This window comes from Marmota marmota, unplaced genomic scaffold, assembly GCF_001458135.2.
Source record: "Marmota marmota marmota unplaced genomic scaffold, marMar, whole genome shotgun sequence".
Classification (NCBI taxonomy): Eukaryota; Metazoa; Chordata; class Mammalia; order Rodentia; family Sciuridae; genus Marmota; species Marmota marmota.
The window spans coordinates 14,816,091-14,836,398 of record NW_025999941.1 but is presented as its reverse complement, the minus strand read 5'-3'; the positions used below and the strand labels follow the sequence as shown (position 1 = coordinate 14,836,398).

General features: G+C 38.4%; 1 protein-coding gene across 2 annotated transcripts in view; it reads right to left on the bottom strand.

Moving 5' to 3' along the window:
- Ptprg (protein tyrosine phosphatase receptor type G) overlaps positions 1 to 20,308 on the bottom strand; it is a 708,054-nt gene that overhangs the window by 298,906 nt on the left and 388,840 nt on the right. The gene's annotated exons all lie outside the window — the stretch shown is intronic.

Here is a 20,308-nt window from a genome sequence, read left to right as displayed (position 1 = left end):
GGCTTAGTGGTTAAGTGCACCTTGGTTCAATCCCTGGCACTGTGGTTAAGTGCACCTTGGTTCAATCCCTGGCACTCAAAAATAACTAACTGACAAACTAAATAAAGTAAGTCACAGAAAAGTAGATTAGATTTATTAGAAATGATATAAACAATAAGGCAGGCTTTTCTTTTGGTTAATTGTGACAGATTTCCCAGTTTGGTTAGTTTGTGGTCTCAGATGTTAAACTATTCTTTTTCTCCAAACCTCTCTCTCTTCAGAGAAGAGAAGAATACTTCAGGGAAGTATGAGATTGCCTTCAGATTGGATTCAGGGCTCATAGAAATAATAGACACCTGGGGAAACCATATGCCATAAAAATAAAGGAAGAGGTACAATTATACAGCATGATTCGTATAGGTCCCAATCCAACTCGAACACAGAAAAACCCCTATATTTTCTTCTCCGCCCTATTTGGAAATGAAATGTTGTGGGGTCAATGTCTGTTAAGTGGATAATGAGCTCTTAGGATTTTATGCATTCTACTTTTAACCATGTCAGTATAACAAAGCAGGGAAAGACACAATCTTTGCTAAACAGATTAGGAAGAATCTCCTTTTGAGAATGAGACATAGAGTAAGTCTAAACTGGACAATTTTAGGTAGATAAAACCCAAGGTTTTCAGATAAGAATGTTGAGTATATGTAAATACACATGCTAATATATGTAAACATGCAGACATTCATAGTCTCAGTTTTTTTAGCTTTAAATGTCTTCATAGATCAGACAGAAGAGGAGAAGAGCCAGGGGACCAACTTGTTCATCCACTGGTATTTCTGTGCATTAGTACACATCCAAGCTTGTGCAAAGGAAGATACAGGTCTTGCTATTTGAAAAATTCCCCTAATTGTCATCCCAAACAGTAAGAAAAAAACACATATAAAGAACATCCCCTGGGGATGGCAAAGATGGGCGATCTTGGAACACTTGTAAGTCATTTGCAAATGCCATAATACTTCTTGGAATAAGTCAACTTTCCTTATGGTAGCACTCCAACTAAACTAGGAAACGTCATGAGCATTTTATTCCTGCTGTATCACCTCTTGCTTGAATTTCCAAGAAGGTGAAGCACAGACTGTGCATTTCCATATCTTACCCAAACTTCACTTTCACCTTACACACACACACACACACACACACACACACACTTTTCTGTCTTCTTTTTGTTGTTTTGAGGTACTGAGGATTGAGCTCAGGGTCTTACCCATGCTACACAAGTACTCTACCACTGAACTACATTTCCAGCCCCATGCATCTGTATAGTTTAAGAAAAAGGTGGGGTGAGAGAATGTTAAGATGGCCTCCAATTACAGGGACAAGTTTAAATTTTCTTTCACATGTCCAAAGACTAAACAAACGAAAACCAATCAAACAAGGTGACAGAAATACAAATTTTAGTTTTCTATAACTGGGCCTGTATGTCTAAAACATGGGAACTCATTTGTTAATATTGTATGTGTGTATAATGTGTGGTATATATATATACACAATGGAATATTACTCAGAAATCAAGAAGAATGAAATTCTGCTTTTGCCTGTAAATGGATGCATTTGAAAGCTTTCATGTGAAATGAAATAAGCCAATCCCCAAAAATCAAAGGTCAAATGTTCTCTCTGATATGTGAATGCTCACACGATAAGGGGGGAGGGATAAAAGTTCATTGGATTAAGACAAGTGGGAATGAAGGGAAGGGAAAGGGGAATGGAAATAGGAAAGACAGTAGAATGAATCTGATATAACTTTCCTATGTTCATATATGAATACACCCAGTAAAAGTCCACATCATGTGCAACCCCAAGAGTGGGATACTAGTGAGAATAACATATACTCCATGTTTGTATAAATATGCCAACATTGGCTCTACTGACATGTACAACTAAAAAGAATAAATAAATAATGCCTTACAGGAATTTACTACTACAATAAAATCACACTCAATGAGGAAAAAAGGAACAGAAGATGGTAAAATACACCCAAACACATACGACTCCAAAAGAATAATAAATGCAAGTCATCCTTTACAAAAACACAGATACCTGATAATGATCCTACCGCCAACAACAACAATAATCTGCAGCGTCAGAAAGGACTTCCATTCATGCCATTTCTCATAACCTTCCAGATATGAGTGAGATATAATTTAGTGCTCTATAAAAGTATAATCAGGGCTTGGACTCGCGGGGTTCATTTATTCAGTGGTAACAATCTGAAGGTTTAAGCTGACGCCATGCTTGCTTTCACACTTGCACCAATAGACGTTCAAGTGCAATTTTAATTGAAACTGATCTTCCACTTCAGATTTTAAATTAATTCTTCTTTGGAGCGCGTCATGCTCCAGACACCCTTGCCTTGCAAAACCCCCTATGTCATTAGTGGAGGAAATAGAAGCCGTTTCTCCAAGCTTGCAGATATTGATTACCTATTCTCACATCCAAGCACTACCACAATTGCACACTGTATAAATCTCTCTGGTGTTAAGACACTTTATAAAGGGCTGAGAATTACATCATTAATCATTTGCACTTGCGCAGAGACTCCTAGTATTGAATGCTTTGTTTTTGAGAACTTTGAATAAATGTTTCTAAGTAAAAAACATGACACTAAATAAAGACTGTGGTTAGCTGAAACCTAGGAGTAGGGATGGGGGACCGAAAAAAAAAAAAAAACAGCAAGAAGCCTTCCTTCCTTAGGTATGATGTTATCCATCTAAAATAGAAGAAGTCTTTACACTTTAGTTTCCTCTTACTAGCTTTCTTAGAATGCAGGATATTTGCATATTGGCAGCTCATCTCATTCTGAACAGCTAACCAACTCTGACATCACTACCTGATAGACAAGCCTATATTCTCAGAGAGGAAAAGGGGAGGGCAGAGGTAGGAACTTCGAGATAGTTTAGGGATGCTGAAAGCCATTTCCCATCCACCTGTTACAAATCTTGCAAGAATGAGCCAGTGCAGTAGCACACTCCTGTAATCCCAGAGACTCAGGAGGCTGAGGCAGGAGGAACAAAATTTGAGGCCGGCTTCAGCAACTTAGTAAGATCCTAAGCAACTTAATGAGGTCCTGTTTCAAAACATAAAATAAAAACGGCGAGGGATGTGGCTCAGTGGTTAAGTGCCCCTGGGTTCAATCCCCAGTATCCAAAAATCAAAAAATCAAAAAAATCAAAAAATAAACCTTGCAGGAATGAGATCTGGATACAGACATTCTGCCAACCGTTCAATACTACGGGAATCTAACAAGGCTTCATATTCAACAAATGATGAGAAATATTCCTTTGATCTCAGGGTAAATGTCCTTTTCTCGGGGACACAGAGAACAGAGGGGTGGTATGCTATCCTGGCATAGACATGTGGGTTTCCTGTGAGCCTAGTTATATCATCGTTGAAATTTAGTGTTTATTATACACTAATAAATATATGTACAAAATATATGTCTTGCCCACTAGAGGGAAATTCTGTGAGAAGTGGTTCCTTTAATATTTTGTTCAATTTGGTCTCAATGCCTGACACAGGGTCTTCCACATAGTAAGGCCCTAAAACAATTTACATACATGAATGATAATTACAGGAGGAGATCAAAGAGTGGCCGAGCTCTGTCTTCTAATTGCACTACGGAAACCTCTTTGTGCGTGATTTGGTGTTAATTTTACCCATCTCTCTGAGGACACATCACTGAAGAAAATGCAACTTTTTTTTTTCACTATTACAGGGAGTCAGAACATTATCTGAGGAGATGAGATACACATATCCAAATCTATGTGCAAATTTAATAATTTGCACAAGGGTGGCTTATTATTTTCTTTTTTTTTTTAGTTTGTAACATTTTTGTAGAACATAGTCATGTTTCAACTTCTCTTATTTCATGTATACTTTCAAAGACTTCTCTCATCAAAGAAGGTCAACTGAGGAGGAAATTTAGTCTTATTAACCAATCCATCAGTGTTGCCATTCAAACACTGATTGAATGCTTGCATAGTACCAGGTATGGTCCTGAGAAATGGGTTTAGAGAACAGGGCTGCCCCAGATTCCTTGGGGTTCCCTTGGTCAACTTAAGCCTTCTGTGGTTTAGGCCCCTTATCTGTACAGAGGGTGCTTGTGTGTGCAGATTACACAAGATAATCATGTAAATCAAGTTCATATGCAGCATCACTCAACAAAATGTCACCAAGTGGTTGCTCTTTGTTGCTGGGTTACAAAATACACTGAAGGCTGTATTCCATAGAAGAAATGGACATGCAGTCCAACCAAGGGCTCCTGAGGTGGATGCAGGTATTTTGGGGAATACAAAGAAAGAGGAGGGGCCTCACCTCCCACAGTGGGAACAAGCAGACAAGGGACATTTGAATGATATTACTTCCAGTGCACCCAGGTTTACAAAGCTCAGGTCATTTAATTCAAGGATTTCCCACTTGGGGAGAGGCCAGTTGATTCCACTGGGAAATGGAGCTGAATCCCAGATTCAGCTAGTTAGTGACTTGCTTGCAAAGATTTAAGCAGGAAAAGATAAATACAGTAACTTCGTTCAAATGAAGCAGCCTGATTAATTAATGCCAGCTCAACTAAAGGTAAAAGAAGATATCACTGACGAGATCATGATGCTAGTGTGGCGGTCCTGATCGGATATGCTAACCTGGGTAGTACTCTTTTCAAAAATCCATAGACCCCCTCAATCACAAGGAGTACACATGATAAACCGAAAGTGAGGAACAATCCACAAAACAATTCACCATCCCTCCTCAAAAACATCAAGGTCATGGGAAACATGGAAAGAGTAACTCCCTGTCCCAGACCAGAGAAGAACAAGTGAGTTGTAATCATAAATACAATGTGTTGTTCAAGATTGAAGGGTCAAACCAAAAATGGGAATTAATGGAGAAACTCATGAGCTCTGAATGAAGTTTGAAATTCAGTTAATAATACATCAGTGTTGATTTCCCAGTAGATGTCGGTCCAAAGGTTATTCTTAGTGGCTATTCTGCAAACAAAATGAAAAACTACTTTTGAAATCGTCCACAGGTACTAGGCTTGTAGCTCAATGGTAGAGTGTTTCCTTAACATATGTGAGGTACTGAGTTTGATCCTCAGCACCACATAAAAACAAAGGTATTGTGTCCATCTAGAACTAAAAAAAATGATATTAGAAAAAAAAAAAAAGAAATTGCACAGAGACTGGTGCAGTGGTGCACCTCTGTAATCCCAGTGGCTGGGGAGGCTGAGGCAGGAGGATGGTGAATTCAAAGCCAGCCTCAGCAACAGCGAGGCCCTAAGCAACTCAGTGAGACCCTGTCTCTAAATAAAATACAAAATAGGGCTGGGGATGGGGCTCAGTGGTCAAGTATCCCTGAGATCAATCCCAGGTACCCCACCCCAACCCCCTGCCAAAATAAATAAATAAATAAAAGAAAGAAATTGAACAGAGGCCAAGTACGTTTTTTTAAATGACTTAAAATTTAATATGCCTATTTGATTGCATTTGCTAGTATGAATTTGCGACTGTGTCAAGGGCATAACAGGTGGGGGATAAACGAGAGATGATATCACAGCACCTTTCCTGCAGGAAAGGAATTTGCACAGAGAAAGATGGAAGGGAGGAAAAAAATAAAAAAAAAAAATTTAAAAAACCCACTGAGCTAGAGAAAAAAAATCCACTGAGCTGGTAGGTGATATTTCATTATTTAAGGTTATATAAAATTGTATAATATATAAAGTTGGAGAAATTCACCTTTAAAAATTGTAGTTAAGAAACAACATTATGAGCTTAATTTATGGCTCATTTGTGCCTTAAAATAATCCACTTTTCCTCCTCGGTGTGCCATTAACAAGTCACTGTGGTTTTTCTCATTTTGAGAAGCTACAATTTAGTTGACTAGCATCAGAAAGACATATTTCTATAGTATGGAGCATAAATCATGCAATTGAAGATTAATTCCAACTGGCCTCTTTAAGGCAGACACAATTCTCCATGCAGAAATAATAGCAAATACTGTAAATCTGGGCTCATGTCTGAGAGTCAATTTGATATTCAATGTTTTATTTTTTCCTTAGGCAGATTCAGCCCAAGGAATCTGGTTGCCATGTATGAGAGAAGCATCTAAATTTTGTTCCACCTCCACCTCTACCCATACCATGAAGCATTCCTAAAAGTCCAGATAAAAACAGAAGCTGGGTGCACACCTATTAATCCCAGCGGCTTGGGAGGCTGAGGCAGGAGGATCTCGAGTTAAACAGCCTCAGCAAAACAAAGTGTTAAGCAAGTCAATTAGGCCCTATTTCTAAATAAAATACAAAATAGGGCTGGGGGCATGGCTCAGTGGTTGGGATTGAACTCAGGGGCACTTTTAAATTTTTTAAAGTCAGCAACAAGAGTTTTGTAAAATTTAAGAAAAAGTATTTTTTGACATATTAATCATATCTTTGTCTAAGACCAAGGAATTTCAAATACCCACCTATGATTTGTATTCCAAACAATACTTTCTTTAAATACATAAGAGGTATTTTGCTGAAAATAAGCATGCACCTTGAATTTATTTTACCATAATACATCCAAATAATGGTTTCTATTCACTAATGAAAAGCCATTAAAAATAATGAATTCTGTCCAAATCTAATTAAAAACAAAACTAATATACATGTTATGTGCTGTTTCTAGTCAAATATGCTTATCAATGCCCCCCTCAGGGAACTTTTATTAAAAATAGTACCTGGATCTAGGCTTATTACTCTGCATCCTGGAATCTACTTTTAACCAACATCAACAATCCAAAAAATAAGTGCATTCATTTTTTACCTAGCATTATAATTAATGCTTTTTCTCCCAATCTAGTATACATCTTTAAACTATTCCATTTTTTAATTAAACTCCTTTATGGGATTTAGCTTACAATTCCTTTGCATACTGTAGTACTGGTAGGTTAATTTCCTTTTTGCATTTATTGTTATACAAATGAAAAATGGGAAAAGCACTAAAACACATTCCTGTTACTCTCCACTGTTTTTTACTTTATTAACGTATGATTATGAAGTTGTTCAACTTTGTTTATAGGAATATTGTTAACTGTTGAATCAATTAAAAAAATGTACAGTGACCCCAGATAACAAATCACAGTTTCCAAAATTTGAGGTTTTGAAATTACAGGTATGAAAACTTCATTCTCCCATTCCACATCAATGGTGCGCTTCGAGGAAACTACTGATAACTATCCATAATACCAGAAATGCCAGCAGACAATAGCACCAGAAATGAGAGCTCCTTTCTTCATTTTTTAACACCATTATCTGTCTAATTTCCCAGGGTACCTATTTGAGGGCTGGATGTTGAAAGTAATTTCAGGTAAAATTTTATATAGGACCATCAAATTTGACAACTTCCACATTCGACTCCACTCTCTCTATAGAGTTAAAATAGGAATGGAAAAAGCAAACGCAGGACCTGGCTGTCCCCAACTGCCCCTCTTCACCTTCGACAGGTGTGCTAGTCAGCTTTTGGGGGCTGTGACCAAAATATAGGACAAGAACCAAGAGAAGGAGAAAGTTTATTTTGGCTCAGGGTTACAGAGGTTCAGTCCATGGACATCTGACTCCATTGCTTTGGGACAAAGATAAGGCAGAATATCATGTGGAAGGGCGTGGCAAAGGAACACTTCATGGCATCCAAGAAGCAGGGGGAGACCCACCTCCTCCAGCCACAATCCACCTGCCTATAGTTATCCCCCCCCAGTCAGTCCATTCAAACTAGGATGGATGGATTAGGTTACAGCTTTCAGATTCTAATAATTTCACATGAATAATTCTGCATTAACACAGGAGCTTTGGGGAGACACCACATATCCAAACCCTAATATTAGGCACTGCTAACAGATCTAGTTTTCATGGATCCTAGGATAGGTGAGTCATCTAGAGATAGCCTGTGAGTCACAGCTATGTGTCACCCTTGAACTAGAATCCGAGTTGCTATCTTCTTTGCCTAGTACTCTTTTCACCATACTGTGTGACTTTCCTAGTTACATAGTCCTTAAAATCAGGGCGGGAGATGCCGGGGGCGGGAGAGGGGGTGTGTCCCAGGTTCTAAACATAAGGCTTTCTGGATTCTATTTTGCTATTTTGAAAAATGAGGATATCTTAAAGATGGGTCAGTTGAAAGGTTGAAGCCACCAGGAGCCTACGTGGAGGCTCCATATGAGTTGATTAATTACCTGGGTAGATGAGAGTAGTAAAACTTGCACCATGAACATGCCTGCAATTCATACACCCAAAGACTCTCGGTTCTTCCAAGTCATAGTCTGAAACCATGCACTATCAGATCCATCTGAGACAAATAGATGTAACTTCAAATTGCATCCACCCTGCATCCAAATATTTAATGAAAGTTCCTACCAAGCACTGGGAATATAGCTCAGTTGGTAGAGTGTTTGCCTCGCATGCACAAGGGCCTGGGCTCAATCCCCAGAACCAAAAATAAATAAATAAAAAATAAATAAAAAATTAAAAAAATTCCTACCATTAATTCAGACCATTTATTCACTCAAAATTTAACTACTATGGTTTCAAGTTGGGGCATCTTTACTGTTACATCTTCCAGTTGCATCATGAAATTGGTTAAAATAAGCCTCTGAGTTACTAATAGGGTCATCACATGTTTTATTGTCCAAATGCCAAACATATTATATTTTTGTATAAAATGGAGCTAAGCAGATTCCAGATCTAAAGCTTTCAACTTTCAAGGGAGGTACATTTTCAGGAATCCTTGCCTTGTATCTGACAACAGAACTGATTTTTTAAAAAATTCTAATCATCCATACAAGCCATAACAAAAACAATCACTCTCATACAAAATCATAGAGCACAGAGAAAAGAGCAACAGGCAAAGAAGTTAACAACTAGAGTTCATCTTCAACAGTGGCAAGTGAGTTGACTAACTCGTTGGCTCTCAATGTCTCCCAGATTGTAGGATTCCTTCACCATGAGGGCCACAATACACTAGCAATGCCTGCCGTGGCTACAGAGGGACAGGCGGGGACAGCATGTCACACAATTGCTCTTCCCCCTCAGGTTTCAATTCTGGAGATTGCAGTTGACAGTGGAAGGAGTCAAGTTCAATAAAGATTCAGTTTCTTTATATGTAAATTACAAGGTTACATCACCTCATCTCCAAAACTCCTGAGAGTTCTCAATTTTATAAAAGCATTTCCAGTAACACCCGAAGAATCAGTCAGCATGTAAGATATTTGTGGATAGTCTCCAGTCAATCTCCAAACCCCGCCACTGCTTCCTCTTTCTTTCTTAAAAGTTAACTGCAAAGATATGATGAGGGTTAAATAATTATATCGAAAGCTTAGGCAATAGTGCTTGGCATACAGTAAATGCTCAATAAACAGGTTTCTCTACATTTTCCTCTAGGATAACCACTTCTAAACCTTTATGTCTGAAAGGCATGACCCTGACCCATCTCCACTATAGCATTTGGCAATTAGCAGAATATCATCCTTCTTGATAGGAGACTGAGCCAGGAAAGTGCATTAGCGTGGGCCTAACCCTATGGGGGCACAATATCATGTCCATACAGTGTATGGCATCCATTGGGATTTCCCTGCTCAGAGAAACTACTTTGGGCTGGTATTATTCACAAGGCAGTGAGAACTTTCAGAGTCTGTGGGAGGAAATTACTTTCCAGGAGGTGCATACAGAAGAATGGGCAGTGAAATCAATGCAAGAAAAATTAGAAGGCAAAGTGATTAGGTTAGGAGAGTCTCAACACAATCAGTGAATTCATCCACTGGTGGAGTAACTGGGTGGTAACTGCAGGAAGGCAGGGTGTGGCTAGAGGAGACAGGTCACTGGGGGTGTGTCTTTGGGGTACATATTTTGTCTCTGGTGAGCAGATCTGCAGATTGATATCACTTCTTCTCTGCTTCCCGGTGGCATGTCCTGAGGTGCATTCCTTCTGCTATGATATTCTGCCTCACCAAGGGCCAAGAGCAATGAAGTTGGCCATCTATGGACCGAGACCATTGAAACCATGAGAACTAAATAAACTTTTTCCTCCTCCAAAATTGTTTTTGTCAGGTCTTCTGGTCACAGCATAGAAAAAAACAAAAAACCTGACTGCAACAGGCAGGAACTCACCTGAAAACAGAAGAGAATCAGCTTAAATCAGCTATCAAGTGCAAAGTCAGGAACATAAGGAAGGTAAAAGAAATGGAGGCAGGGACCCAATGAAACCATACTTCAAATTTAAATGTGATCTCCATAGTTTTCTATTTCAAGTGTCTTTGCATTCAAACCCACTGGAGTAAGCTCTCTGTATTTGTGACTAACAACATAGGGTGTAAACAATGTTGGTTTAAGAGACCAACAGTTAAGTTATTCAATGCTTTCTTCATTCATCACTAAGATGAAAATGTCAAATTATAAAGATAAAAATCAGGAATGTGTGCTGAATGGAATATACACAGATAACATCTCCTGCTTCCTCTTTCTTCCTATCCTCTTTCCCCATAAGAGAAGAATAAACCAGGCTAAGGATTTAAAGATCTCATTTAGACATAAGGATAGGAAATAGGCTCTCGGGTCCCTTGCCATAAATTTTTACTCAGGTAACACTGGGTCATGGGAAAAGAACCCATGAGAGACTAAATGGGAAGAGTTGTATCTCACTGAAGATCTTCACCTTAGAGACCAGCCACAGCTCAGGCTATTATGTGGGGAAGACCAGTTAAGGTGACCATGAATTATTCTGCAAGGTCAGAACTGCAGCCCAAAGTGCAAAATGAAACCCGGTAGTTGAGTCTGGATTAAACATGGCTGGGATTCTTGTCTTTCTCAGAAAGGACTTTTTCACATGGCTTCTCTACCATCAATATCTTATGCCACAATGCTTTGTTTATTCTAAGTCACTCTAGGTCATCAGAAATTCCTTCACAAAAAGGGATGTGGGGGAGGATTCCCAGAGACATCATTTGGGAGTTTGGGAGAAGAGAAAGTCTTATACCAACCCATCAGAAATGAAAATTAAAATTATGGACCACACCACTGCTGAGGGTGTGCACAGGATGATTGACACCTTTCCTGTGACAACTAGAAAAAAAAAAAAAGGGATGTATGTTCCAAAATACATTAACTATTAAACACCACCGGGACAATGACAGGAAACAAAGTGCCCCATTTACCAGGTGAAGCCAGAACAACATGAGGGAGTCCCTGTGTCACTCTCACAGGTGAGGACTAGATGTTAAGTTGTTCTTTTCTCTATTTCGATAAATTCATAGTATAAGCAACTTCCAACAACTGGGATACAGAAAGAAAATTAGTTAAAGTTGTAGGGATAAAACCCAGCTACCGAAGGGGCCTCGCTCTCCTTGACCACTAAAATCGCATCCCACCCTCTCTGTTTCCTTCACCATCTGACTCCATTTCCTGGTATAAGGACCAGTAGCAAAGAAGGTCCCTGAGGTCACAGACTTGTTCACTTTCAATACATATATGCTCAACTGGGATAGGAGTAGAGCACCTACCATAATCCTACTTATCAACATTTTAATACTATATTTTAAACTGTAAAATACATGTGAAAAACATCCATCATAAGCAAAATATCAAAATTTTAAATAAAGATAATTAAGAGTCTGGGGCCAAAGGAAAAAATGAGGAATTAAAAATGTTGTTCTAAAATATAACCGACCTTGATGACCGAGTTTTGGGAACCTTAGTCATAGTCCTGGTATTAACTGATCGAGAGACTGATATTTAAAAGTAGATAGAAATAGGATGACATCAACCATGCTTCATCAATGGACAGAATATTCACTGGGAATGTTCACTATATTTTACATTTTTCTCATTTTACAGATGGGAAAACGGAGGCTTCCAGAAGCTAGGAAACTTGCTCTCCTGTAGTAAGTGACAGATCAGGAAGTCTCATCTGCTCTAGAAAATGGGGTTGCGACCTATGGCTTATTGGCAAAAATATGGTCTAACACATGTTTTTTGTAAATAAAGTTCTTCTGTAATACAACCATTCCATTCATTTACATATTGTGTGTGGCTGCAAATTGTCATAGCAGAGTTGGGTAGTCATGAAAGAGATACCACACAAAAATATTTAGCCCCTGACTCTTAAAAGAAATGCTTCCTTTCCCTGGCTTTAGAATACCATGTTGCTTCTCTAGCAGAAATAGAACATATGTAAATATTCACCAGAAGGGATTTGCTAAACTGATTGTGTTCAGTACATAACATTATACAAATCGTCCAAAAGTAGATAAGCTTACTGTGGGAAAAATTCCAAATGAATCCACATTTAAATATTTAAAATAAATAAATAAAAATGCAAGAAGAAACTGTAGGAAAATATGGAAGAGGAAAAGCATTTCTACATGTTATCTAAACCCTACAGTTAGACAACTAGTAAAATGAAACACATTAAATAATATTTAAATTTCTGCATTGCAAAAACTATTGTAAGACACATTAAACAAATGAACGACACTCAAAATATATTTGTAACTAAAGGAAATATCACATTATTGAATAAAAGCCTCTTTACTGTAACAAGAGATTACAGAAATCAATAAATCCAAAACCTCATATGAAGGTAGGCAAAGGATATGAACCCATAATTTAAAAAAAGGAAAATTTTAAAAAAGGAAATGCAAATTATCCCTTCATATGGTGAAATTGGTTCTGAGGAATAATGAGAAACATATACTACAATTAATAGGAAAAAAATTTGCAAACATCAAGACTTTTGATTCCATAGTTAGCAATGATGTGTTGAAATAACTACTTTCATTTATCACTACCCAGATATTAATACAACCCTCACAGAAGGAAAATTGGTACTAGCTATGAAAATTACAAATATAAACTACTTAAGACCCAGGAGGTGTTAATTCTATAGAAATGTTTGCATTTGTATAAGCTTAAAGTTAATAATGGTAGCAAGATCAATTTTTGTGACTGGAAACATGATACATACACATCACTAAAGGGCTGGCAAACTAAACTATGGCAAATCAATTCAATGAAATAATCTAAACTTGAGGGAGGAAAGCTAATTGTTTAAGCTAAAATGGAAAAGTTATATTTTTAAGTTAAAAACCCAACATGTATTATAATACGCTGTTGCTTGTTTTTAAAATGAGAAAAAAAAAAAAACAGTGATAGAGAACTTGCTAGGTAAGTGCAAACCTCCAGGTTTCACTGCCTAGCATGATGAAACGGAAAAAGGTGAAAAAAGAGGAGAATAAATGACTATAGGTATTTACTTATAGATGTATCAAATACTTTGCAAGCATATTTAAAAAACTGTACCACCAATGATGAAGAACTGGGGGGGGCAATTTTTCACTGCTTATTCTTTTATACTCTTTGAACACTGAACTATATAAACATTTTTCCTACTAAACAGTACACAGAAATTTGAAATGGAGATAGGAGTATCTGACACCATTCTCAAGAAGAAAAAAAAAAATCCTGAGTTATGATTACAGAATTACATGATAACATGTAAAGAAAAAAATAAATAAATCACAACAGAAAATAACACAAGATTAAGATGAAGCCTGTTGCATATTTGATAATGATCACCTCTGAAAAGAGAGTCAAATGAGAATAGCATGATGTAGGGTAACACTTACTGTGAGTATTCAATTCATTTTGAGGATACATATGTTATTTCCCCAATTGACCAAAAAAAAAAAAAAAAAGAAGAAGAAGAAGTGTATGGAAAAATACATTCGCCAGACCTTGACCCCTGAGCCCTCTGGATGGAATCTGAAACTCTGCTTTCATCCCAGCATGCACTCTCCTGGGACAGCATTGTCTCCAATGGAGTTGAAGTTTGCACTTGGGAAGTTAAAAGAGCTCACCATTTTTTACCTTTAAAGCACATAAACCTGGAGTACATCATCAGATATACAATCTACCTGTGATACCAAGGTTTCATGTGCTGGGCCAGTAGACGGGGCAGGGATTAGGAAAGCTGTATCTGACAAGGCAAAAATTAAAACACAGGGTTGAGGAATAATACCTTGTGGAATGATGTGGGGACATGAAGGCACCCTGGGCATTTTTATGTGACTGTCAAGTGGGATCATATTTTAACCTAAATATGAGACAAAGGAGCCCACAATTATGAGAGGTCAACAGGGTGCTCACTTTTGCTTTGTACTTTAATCCCCATCTGAAGACCTGACAAATTACCTATCCACAGACTACTAGAAATGTTCACTCCGGCCTCCCTCACAGGCTGAGCAAGGGCTGAGGCTGTGATATGAACCCGCAGCGGTCCAACCTCCCTGGTCTGCTGTACTGCCTGTTGCTGCCCTCCTCCACTACATTACATTTTTAGTCATCATTCTCACCCTTCAGGAACTGGGAAGATCCTGATTTTGTCTTTCAATTTGTGACCTGTCCCTCCCGGCAACATGCCATTCGCAAATTTAATAAATCCATCTCCTTTGTCAAGTTGTTTGATAAAAAAAAAATTCTCAAAAGGCCAGGGTCAAAGATAGAACTCTTCATCATGAGAGTGGTGCTTTTTCCAGAATTCCCTGGGAAGGATTTTTCAATCTGTTATGAATCCTCCCGTCTCCCTCTCGATGCTAAGAATATCAAGAGAGAATCTGTCAAGGTTCTTGTTGAAATCCAGACACCCATGTCGGCTGAACTTGGAAAATCAAGTCATGTTTTCAACACACTGCAGGGTTCCAAAGCAGCGGGTAACAGAGACTTCCCCAGTGAAATATCAGAACACTGTTCTCACAAATCTCCTCGCTTTGGTAGACCAACAGGTGTCGGAGTGGGCATCCAATACAGGAGGGCTAAACAGATCATTGTAGAAAAAAACCATTCAATTACAAGACTTACAGAAGACTTATACTGATAAAGAAAAAAGTTAAACACTTTTTCTGCTAAGTATCATACAGAGAAAAACCCTGGAATGTGTGTGTGTGTGTGTGTGTGTGTGTGTGTGTGTGTGTGTGTGAACTGGGGACGGAACTCAGGAGCACTTGACCACTAAGCCACATCTCCAGCCCTTTCTTTCTTTTTTTTATTTAGAGACAGGGTCTCACTGAGTTGCTCAGCACCTCGCTTTTGCTGAGGCTGGCTTTGAACTCACGATCCTCCTGCCTCAGCCTCCTGAGCTGCTGAGATTACAGGCATGCACCAGCTGGAATTTTATTTGTAAGTGAAACACACTTTCTGTTTAGGATTTATATGACAAGACACTGAGCATAGCTGGGGATAAGGGAGACAGGGGTTCCAAACACTGAACCAAAGCCTGTTGCTTGGTGTTTGGGACCTGGGAACTTCATTACAAAGTCCACATTCCTCAGGCCTCATATCAGCATCACCAAGAGTTAAGGTGAAGGAAAACGTGCCTTAAGAATAATGAAAATATCCTTGAAACTATGAGCTGACATCGAGTGCTAGCTGTTAGCAGACATTTGTGCAAAGTAAAAGAGTCATCTCACATAATTCTCAAATCAACTATAGGCCAGAAATTCCACTATTATCCTTGCATTTTAGATAGGGCATGTGAGGGTATGAGGGTTGAATAAGCTATCCAACATCTCTGCCCCAGTAAACAGGTGTCAAGTCCCCACCCCTCCAAAACCATTCTTTATTAACAGGTAATATATGCAGGCCAGTGATAATAGTCTAGGTCCACCAACGATCTTACTTGCTCCCGCCAAAAAATTATCTCCAATGTTTATGAATGGAGAAACCATAGCCTAGAAAGATCAAACTCTTTAGTATTTACATCACACCATTAAGAAAGTGTAGAGGGGCTGGGGATGTGGCTCAAGCGGTAGTGCGCTTGCCCTGGCATGCGCGGGGCGCTGGGTTCAATACTAAGCACTACATAAAAAAATAAAGATGTTGTGTCCACCAAAAAACACCTAAAAAATAAATATTAAAAAAAATAAATAAAGTGTAGAGGCAAGATTCAAACTCAGAGGGCTCCAGATGCCCTCTTAACATTCCTACTACAGTCCTATTTAAATGAGTAAGTCCTTCTGGGCTGTTCTGGTGTTAGTTAAATCTAGAGGTCAATTTCAACTCTGGATCCTTATTAGATTTGAAATCTGAGCCCATTACTCAGCAACTTCAAAGACTGGATAGAATCACCTATCAGCACCTTTGAAAATAAGAAGACGCTGATAATTAATTACCCAAGTACTTGCGAAAACACTGTACTATTTTCAATAAAACTATGTGTCTGTAGGCGGGGAACAAAAGAAACAAGTGAGTTAGCAACAATTTTTGTTGTCTGAAGACAACCAGCCACAGAAAGACACATATTCCCTAATTATCACACCACCTTTGAGAAGACTCATGCCACAAACACGGAGAGATTAAGATGAAAGGAAAAATTGATGGAAATGTTACCTTAATGAAAATTAATATCATAGACTTTTGTGTACTAACAGGTTCTGTCCAATTTAAGGGAATAAAATACTTAAGAAACAATACCAACCCGATTATATGAAGACTGTTATGAGGGATTATGGTCAGTAATTGCAGTCAAAACATGCTAACTAGAATTGATGAGAAAAAACGTGGGCTCGAAATGTGACTCTATAGTGTGGTTCTGCAATCCTTCAATCTTTTATTTAAGTATCACTAATATCAAGGAGAAAAAAATTGTCCCTGACGACAGTTTTTTGACACCATGAATTGACAATTTCATGGTGATCTCTCTCTATGTTTAAAACAGAGAAGAAAAAGGAAAGAAAAGAGAGGTAAATATCAGAAAGGAATAATTGTTTGAGACAATACAAGGAAGAAACATGTTTGGCAAGATGGATCTAAAAAATAGGATTAATAGGGAAGATCCACAGTTTGTGACTAAGCAGGAGGCAGAATATACTTTTTTTTTTTCCTTCCAGATCCTAGAACTGAACATTGAGAGTTGCAAGCATATGTCAATTCCTGTCCACCACACTGATGAACCTAGCTAGAATTCTTTAGTTCAAGAGCTCTGGTCCCAAAGAAAATGCTTAGTGATTTCCAAAACAGTTGGAAGGCATTCCCTCTAAAATCTGGAACAAGACAGGGATGCCCTCTCTCTCCACTTCTGTTCAACATAGTTCTCGAAACATTGGCCAGAGCAATTAGACAGACGAAAGAAATTAAAGGCATCAAAATAGGAAAAGAAGAACTTAAATTATCACTATTTGCAGATGATATGATTCTATACCTAGCAGACCCAAAAGGCTCTACAAAGAAACTATTAGAGCTAATAAATGAATTCAGCAAAGTGGCAGGATATAAAATCAACACGCATAAATCAAAGGCATTCCTGTATATCAGCGACAAATCCTCTGAAATGGAAATGAGGACAACCACTCCATTCACAATATCTTCAAAAAAAATAAAATATTTGGGAATCAACCTAACAAAAGAGGTGAAAGACTTATACAATGAAAACTACAGAACCCTAAAGAGAGAAATAGAAGAAGATCTTAGAAGATGGAAAAATATACCCTGTTCATGGATTGGCAGAACTAACATCATCAAAATGGCGATATTACCAAAAGTTCTCTATAGGTTTAATGCAATGCCAATCAAAATCCCAACGGCATTTCTTGTAGAAATAGAGAAAACAATCANCCCACTTGAATCAAAGTGTGGAATATGATATGTCAAGAAATTTGTAATGTTTTGAACAACCCACAATAAAAAAAAAAATAAAAAAAAAATAAAAAAAAAAAACAAGTGCTCTAATTAGCAAATTAGAAGTCCTTTCCTTGCAGATAAAACTGCTAATGCAGAAAAAGTCTCAATATAAAATAACCATTTTCAGAAGATACTGGACAGAGGAGGAAGCATGCTGTAATCAGTTTATATTCTCGTTGCAACCTTGGTGTTCAACTGCAGGACTACTTTTTAAGGGGAAATTGAGACCTTTCGAGAATTTCAATTAGGCGAGGTTGTTTTCATTTATTAGCATCAAGTTTTTTTCAGTAACTCTTTCCAAAACACCCATCTCAGAAAAACAAGAGAAAAAATTATTTGGTAAAGAACAGACAATTCTTTGAGCAGGAACCTCTGAACCATGTTTACTGAGACAGGTCACATAGAGAAGCATCACTTAATACTGTGCTTAATATTAAACTTGAAATTTCTATAAGGATCGATACGGTATAGGTTGTTCCTCTCTCTGAGATCCAAAAGAGAAGCAAATTGCAGGACACCAAGAGAAATCGATCAAACCACTCCACTAGCTCTTTGTTCCTGGCAGGCTGAGGTGCTTGTGATCCCTCTACCCAGCTCTAGTCTCAGGAGGAACATGCAGGGCATGATTGGAGCAGGACCACTTCCAAACATGAAGACTTTCTCTCTCAGGCCCAGAGTAATGAAGGTATGAAGATCTACTTGATATTATTTCTGACATTACATTAGCTTCCAAATGTAGCAACAACAAATTTGAAAAGGCAACTGTGGTTTCTTCAGGCCACATTAGATATTTCCCTCAGTTTTCTGCATTACTTTGGTGGTCATTTATTAAAACATGGACTAATATATAGACTTCCCAACATAAAACACAGATACAGATGAGAAGATGATAGGAGTTAAAAGCATTCTTTCCTCTTCCTCTTGAGATGTGGAGTTTCTCAGTACAATTTAAAATGCCACCCAGGTAGCCTATGCTGGTGAATTAAAATAACTTGAGTTGACATGATAAACACAAACAATCAGAAGATGGATCTCACATCATTCCAAAAAAAAAAAAAGTAGCACTTCACTACCTCGCTTAAGGATATTTACGACCAAAGTCAAATGAACAATTATCTTTGCTAAAAGGGATGATAGGAATCTATCTACCACTGAAGATCGTTCTGCCTCAAAATTCAACTCAGAATGATCTTCAGCTGATTTTGAAATGCATTAATCTCAAAACAACCTCATTGGTTTCATATTAATTTGCACTCCCACATAAATTAATCTGTCCCACCGGTGTGATTGAGAAGGCACACAGCCACGTACCATCCATCCAGGGCCACTTTCCAAGGTGAAAATCACGATCCCTGTGTTCCTCCTCTCCTGTTACCCCTCAAGAGGCTCCCCAGGCTGTCCCTTGGCAGGTTCAAGATGCCAAATGTATTTGTGCTAATAGCCAGATGTGCACACCAGGGTCCACAAAACACATGCAAGATAGAGGGAGTGGAGGACCCTGAGTCTGAAGTGTATTTCCAGGGGCGGGGGTGGGGGGAATTTTACCAAGGTTCATCTTGCCAAGCCCAGAGCCATCTCACTTCCTTGCTTTAGTCCCAATTATCCTCTACTATCCACCACACCCACTCCCTGCTTCCCTGAATGACATCTACCCTGTTTTCATCAATCTGAGAAAGATAATTCACATAATTCACATAATTCAACATGAGATTACTATATCCCCAACTTTTTAATTATCTTACTAATTCAATAACATTCCCCATGAAAATAATCAATGCATTTGCAACATAATTATTTGTTACCACTCTTATTATATATTCATTAATCCAAGTATTCAAAGCATTTTTCAATTTATTTATTTATTTGGTGCCAGGGACCGAACACAGGGGTACTTAACTACAAAGCCACATCTCCAGTCTTTTTTAAAAAATATTTTATTAGAGACAGGGTCTCACTGAGTTGCTAAGTGCCTCACTTAGTTGCTGAGACTAGCGTGGGGTCCTCCTGCCTCAGCTTCCCAAGCCATTGCACCCAGCAGGCCTCATATTTCTTGGGATCTGCATCTAGAATACATTAGACTATGAGTGAGGGACAAGGGACTCTGGCTCATGAAGAACTGTGCACACAGCTCCTGCCGTTGCTGTGTGGTTTTCACTACCTCCCAGGAACCTTTCACTGACCCAGGTAATTGGCCTGCATTGTTGATTTTATTCCTCACTCTGTCCTAAGTCAAATCTAGTATCACTTTCCCATTACACAAGTATGTAAACTCATGCACCAAGGCACATGCGGTGAGAATACAAATCCTAGTGAATCTAAGACTCAAGGTTTTGCTCTTGATCTTAATCCTATATGACCTTATCTTTTCAGTAAAATATGCAGAGTGCAGACACCATCTCTCAAAGAACTTCAGGGTTTGAATGAAGGTAAAGCTTTCTTCCACCAGGTCCTTCCACCATGATGTTTCTAACTAGGAGCCAGCTGACCTTGGCCTAAATCCTCTGACACCATGAGTCAAAATAACAGTTTTTCCCTCTATGTTGTTATCAGGATTCTCCCCCTCCCACCCCTTTTGGTCACAGG